Source organism: Arachis ipaensis, chromosome B1, assembly GCF_059453495.1.
Source record: "Arachis ipaensis isolate K30076 ecotype BB chromosome B1, ASM5945349v1, whole genome shotgun sequence".
NCBI lineage: Eukaryota > Viridiplantae > Streptophyta > Magnoliopsida > Fabales > Fabaceae > Arachis > Arachis ipaensis.
Window position 1 is genome coordinate 92,257,205 of NC_142436.1, and position 6,258 is coordinate 92,263,462.

The 6,258-nt window shown below is 40.6% G+C and overlaps 1 non-coding gene across 1 annotated transcript; it reads left to right on the forward strand.

Moving 5' to 3' along the window:
• Nucleotides 1–5,778: 5,778 nt before the first annotated feature.
• Nucleotides 5,779–5,882, forward strand: LOC148577471 (small nucleolar RNA R71). Its single transcript, XR_015904475.1, has one exon. It is a non-coding gene; the product is annotated as a small nucleolar RNA R71 (small nucleolar RNA).
• Nucleotides 5,883–6,258: the final 376 nt, after the last annotated feature.

Genomic DNA, 6,258 nt, shown 5'->3' on the forward strand with positions numbered 1-6,258 from the left:
GGCATCACAACACCAAACTTAATACTTGCTTGTCCCTAAGCAAGTCCGGAGTTATTTGAGAAGAAAGTATGAAACAGAAAGCAATTACATTGGCTATATTAGCAAGCATTTGAAGTTCATCAGAAGGGTTTTATGCAGAAAGTTGCAGCATCACTTTTTCATACTTATCAGGTAAGATTATCACTTTTTCATTGCATCCATCAAACACTGCTATGGCCTCTTGTTATTCTTATGTCCTTGGCACTTTTCTCTTCTTTGTTTTTCTTTTCTTTTTCTTAGAGCTCCTTTGCTCCTTGTTTGCTTGGTGTCATGTGTTGCACAAGCCTTTGGCATTTTCTTTTTCTTATCAGTGCACTACACATATCCACTTCAGGCATTTTAGTTCACATTTCTTCTTGAGACATTGGTGCCCAGCACCTCTTTGTGTGACTAAATGTTTTGTATTTAGGTTGCTCTTGATAATGGACTTTTGGTTGATAATCCCGGGTTAGTTAACCCAAGTTACCAAGTGTTGAAACACTCCTCAGAACCTATTCATCCAAGCATATCCTTAATACATGAACACCACAGGCATTTGTCTCAGAAGTTCAAACCATTGGTGCCTAGCTTATTTTCTCAATTTTTTTTCTTTTTGGTTGCCCTTTTTTAGTGGCTTTTTCTTCTTCTTTTTCTTTCTTTTTCATGGCCAAAGACATTTATTCATCAAGATCCATAGACAGTTTTCAATTTCTACATAAAAAATGATAATTCTACACTCTATTTCCAGTGATCTGACTGAACAATCAAGCATGCATACCACCACTTAATTCTACTTGATTTGTCACTAATTTAGCCAAGTTACTTTTGTTCAAACTTTTCTTTTATTTTTGGAAACAGAACAAGCATGGCAAGCATTTGTTTAAGAAGGTGAAGTTATATCCAAACATCTAGGCATTCACTTTATTCAAAGCAATAACAGACACTCATACTAAAAAAAAAAAACTCCACATAAAACTTAAATGACTTATGATGAAAGAAAGCTCATAAAGACAATTCACCAATTATCATTTGATTATTAAGGAACGAGACCACCTCTTATTTATTGCTTGGTTCTTCTTAATTCTTGGGATCCTGCTTCTTCTTACTTCCTGCCTCTTTTTGACCACTTGTGCTTCCTTTGTCTTTTCTTATGAGCTTTTTCCAGAATCCAGCCTTTTTCATTGTTTCTTCCACTCCTTTTTCAAGGATCATTGCCTTGTTTATTTCTCCTTCTTTCCTCCCTTTGAAATACTCATCAAAAGCTGGGAATGCTGGGTCCATCTTGTGTAGATGTTCCCCTATGTAGTTAAGCTTGATTTGCGAACTGATGTTGTAATCAGCTTGGACTGAGTATCTTGCATTCTGTAAAGTGGTGGCTTCCTTGATTGCCAAGACATTGGCATCTTGGTGTTGGCATATGTGGCTGAAGGATTCCTGTAAGTGTAAATTCTGTTCTCTTTGCAGATCTAAGAATCTTGATTCAAAGTTCCTTTGCATATCCATCATTTTTAGGTGAAAGTCCTCTTGTCTCTCCTGAGACCTCATGTATTGTTGAGACATTCCTTCCATGATTTCCTGCATTCTGCTCATATCCATGGGGTCTCTGGGAATTCGTTGTCTTCTTTCTGGGATTGCTTGCTCTTCTTGCTCTTCTTCTCTGTCTTCTCCTTCCTGTCCTTCTTGTTCTGCTTCTTGCTCTGCTTCCGCTTGTTGCCCTTCTTCATTTCTTCTTCTTGTATGTCTTGGAGCAGTTGGGCCAAGAGTCATTCTGTACGCAGTTATGGCCAATCCAGGATATAGCCAATTAGGTCTTTCATCTTCAAGTGGTACTTGGGCATCGATGCATAGTCTAATGATGGTGCTAGGGAAGTGGAGCCAGGATTCAGGGTCACTTTTCTCACTAAACTCTTGTATCTGTTCAGCAATGAGTTTATGAACTTTGATCTCCCCTCCCACCATAATGCAATGAAGCAAGATGGCTCTTTTAGGGACTATTTCTGAAGAGTTTGCAGTGGGTAGGATGGATCTCCTAACTATTGCATACCACCCTTTAGCTTCAGGTGTTAGGTCTCCCCTTCTCAAGACTCTTGGAGCCCCTCTTGTTTTTCTCACCCATTCAGCTCTGATGGCACAAAGATCTTCAGCAATAGTCGTGTAGTCAGGTTCTCCTATCATCCTTTCCTCATAACTTGCTTGGCTGAAATGTATGTTTTTCAGGCCAAGAGTTTTCATGATTGCCTTGGGGCTGAAGTCAACTTCCACCCCTCTCACATAGCTTTTGTATGTGGGTTTCTTGGTTGAGTCTTCCCTCACTGCATTTGCATAGAACTCCTTCACCAAGTTGATGTTGATTTTAGTGATTGGCTTAGTCAGGAGCTCCCACTTCCTCTTTTTGATCTTCTCCCAAACACCTGGGAACTCATCCTTTTCAAGGTCAAAGGGAACCTCAGCTAGTACCCTTTTAGGTCTCATCCATTCGGCTTGAATCTCATGGAAAACTGATTTGTATCTCCTTGCATCGAATTCCCTGTTCTCCTCCATTGGTTGCTTGTCTTTTCTTCTTTTGTGGCTAGATGAAGCTGCCATTGGTTCTTTAGTTTTGGGGTAAGTGACAAGCTAAAGTTGACAAGGTGAAGCAAGAAGTGTTGTTGGAAATGTGGGGAGGTTGTTTTCGGCAAGAGATAGTTTATGCTATGATGAAGAAAATGTGCATGAAGGAGATTTGGTGGTGTTGAACTCGTTCCCCAAGTGGTTCTTTATAGGGCCCGTAAGTGAAAAATGGACGGCTAGGGTGGTTTGTGAAGGGTGGCTTGATGGTAAATATATGAATTAGGGAGAAGGACGAATTGCTTTTCATTTTCTTGGAAGTATTCTGGGTGCATTAGGTTGTACATGTAGCAATCTTTTCTTGCAGAACTTCCTTTTCCCATGTGTTAGCTTCAAAGACTTGTGAACTTTCTTTTTGACCAAGCACCGTACCTCCCTTTGTCTTTTTCCTCCATTTTTGTCTTTTCTTTTGTACCTGCACAAACAAACAAGTTTGCTATCATTTTTCGGTCCATGTGAATGATGAATAGTACTTGCACATGTAAATCAATGATTGACTTCATGAGCTTCTAGCCGTGACTTTTGTATGTATGCACACTTATTATTGGACACCAAACTTAGTGTTTGGTAAAGTCTCCTGATGACATGAAATCCATATTGGTTGTCCTTAATGAATGTGCATAATTCTAATAAATCATAGTCACTTTGGCTCTTTGATTCTAAACAAATTTACTACCCTAAGTAATTGAAACCAAAGTATTAAAACATGCGAATGGTCTACTTGTCATGAATTTCGAAATCCAGAGGAACTTCTTGCTTTTCATGAACCGTGTTCAAAGAGGAACACCAAACTTAATGTTTGGTTGTGCTCTTTGCATGAAAAATTGAATGCATTTTGAATAAAGTTTGGGGTGCCCTCAGGCACACCAAACTTAGAGACAAATTGTATTTTATATGCAATGTTTAGTGCACTCTTTCAGCAGTTGTCCTGAGGATTCAAGTTCATGCATAAGAAACCATGCTTTATTAGATGCAAAACAAAACAAAAAAGAGTAAGGATATTAAAAACATGGGTTGCCTCCCATGAAGCGCTTCTTTAACGTCACTAGCTTGACGGTTGTCCCTTGTTAGGGTGGATTGTAGTGCTTGACGTCTTCTCCTCTCACTATGCAAACGTCCCCACTTGATTCCTTCATGACCTCTAAATGTTCCATAGAAAGAACTTTCCTGATTGTGAACACTTGAGGGAGCTGGGAAGGAATGGTTTTGAGGCCAGGTGGGATTGGCAGATAATGACTTGATATCACTTTATCTCCCGGAGAAAAACCTTCAGTGGGAATTTTCTTGTTTCTCCACCCTCTTGGCAATTTCCCTATCATTCTTCCCTTTCTCTTGAGGATTTCTTCATTGACCCTTAAGCTAGGAGGATCCTTCTGATCTGTTTCCATTGATTCTTGTGGCTTTAACTCTTGCAACTCCTGTTTGCCTTCCAAAGACTGTTTTAGAGTTTCAGCTGCTGGATTACTTTCCTCCAAACACAGATGACTACTATCATCCTTAGGCTTTTCAGGTTCTGGTTCAGGCTCAGATGCAGGTTTGAAAACTTTAAAAATGAGCTGTTCATCATGTATTCTCAGAATTAGCTCTCCTTGTTCTACATCTATGAGCGCTCTAGTAGTGGCTAGAAATGGTCTTCCCAGAATGATAGGGTGTAGGTAGCTTTCCTCCATGTCCAAAATGACAAAGTCTGTGGGGAAGTAATAATCTCCCACTTTCACCAGCACATTCTCAACCACCCCTTCAGCTTGCTTCTGAGTTTTGTCAGCCAGTTGTATGATTACATCAGTGGATCTCACCTCATTCAGTTGTAGCCTCTTCATAAGAGTTAGAGGCATCACATTTATGCTAGCTCCTAGATCACAGAATCCTCTGTCAATTTTTGTTTCTCCTATGATGCAAGGAATATGAAAACTTTCTGGGTCTGTTTTCTTAGAGACTGTGTCCTTCTTGATGAGGGCACTGCATTCTTTGTTCATTGTTACCGTTTGTCCTCCCTTCAAAACTCTTTTCTTGCTCAACAATTCCTTTAAATACTTGATGTGTGTAGGCATTTGATGGAGAATCTCAAGAAAGGGAATATTGATATGGAGAGACTTAAATGTCTCTAAAAACCTTGAATAGGTTTTCCCTTTTTCACCTCCTCCTAACCTCTGAGGAAATGGTGCTTTTGGTTGGTATGTTTCCATCGTGCCTTTTTGCAGTTCCTTGGCTTGCTCAGTTTCACTTTCCTGCTTAGCTTCCTCCACACCTTCCTTCAAGATTTCTGGCTCCTGTTCTGAGGATCTGATTCCTTCTTCTTCTGAGACTTCTTTCAATGTGGTGATGGCTTTGCATTCTTCCCATCTCACTCCCTTTTGTTCCCCTTTAGGATTCTTTTCTGTGTCACTAGGGAACACTGCAGTTGATTTGGGGGCCTGTTGAGATAGCTCTCCTACTTGAGACTCCATCCTCTTGAGTTTTTCACCATGGTTTCTTAAGGTAGTTCTCACATCATCCCTGAAGCTTTTCAATTCAATTATGTCCTGACCCATGTGTGCCAGCACTCCTTCTATCCTGTTTAATTGATCTTGAAATTGTTGGTTCGGGTTAGGTTGGGTAGGTTGATTATTTTGGCCATGATATGGTGGTTGAGAGTAAGTGTTTTGTGTGGCTTGGTATGATCTTTGGTTGGAGTTTTGGTATGTGGACTTGTTATGTTGGTTTTGCTGGTTTCCCCACCCAAAGTTTGGGTGATTTTTCCAGCCTGGGTTGTAAGTGTTGGAATGTGAATCATATGGTTGCCTTTGTTGATTTCCTACATAATTAGCCTCTTCCCAATCACCTCCTTCAGTACTTTCTTCCTCTTGCTCTTGTGTGTGTATTGCAGCCACTTGTTTTGTTTCTAATTTTCTGGTGAGCTCTGCTAGTTGCTTGGCAAACACCTTGTTTTGGGCTAGAATTGTGTCAACATGGTTCAGCTCCATGACTCCCTTAGTGTTGTGTCTCTCTGATGCATAGTAGTACTCATTCTCAGCCACTGTCTCAATCACTTCAATGGCTTCTTCCACAGTCTTTTTCCTGTTCAATGAACCTCCTGATGAATGGTCTACAGCCTTCCTTGATTCATAAGACAGTCCATCATAGAAAATATGCAATTGCACCCAGTCATGGAACATGTCTGGTGGGCATTTCCTTGTCAAATCCTTGAATCTCTCCCATGCCTCGTAGAGAGTTTCACCATCTTGTTGTCTAAACGTCTGAACCTCAGATCGAAGCCTATTGACCTCTTGTGGGGGGTAGAAACGTGCCAGAAACTTGCTTTCCACCTCATCCCAGGTTGTTAGGCTCCCCCTTGGGAATGATTCCAGCCACTTAGCTGCCTTGTCCCTAAGTGAAAATGGGAACAAAAGCAGTTTATATGCATCTTCCTGGACTCCATTGGACTTCACAGTGTCGCAAATTCTCAGAAATTTTGTGAGATGTTGGTTTGGGTCTTCATTAGCACTTCCACCAAATGAACAATGATTCTCCACAAGTGATATTAGCTGTGGTTTGAGCTCAAAATTGTTGGCCTGAATGGGTGGTTTCTGGATGCTGCTACCACAATTCCCAGAGGTTGGGTTTATGTATGAACTAAGAACCCTCCTCTCAGGA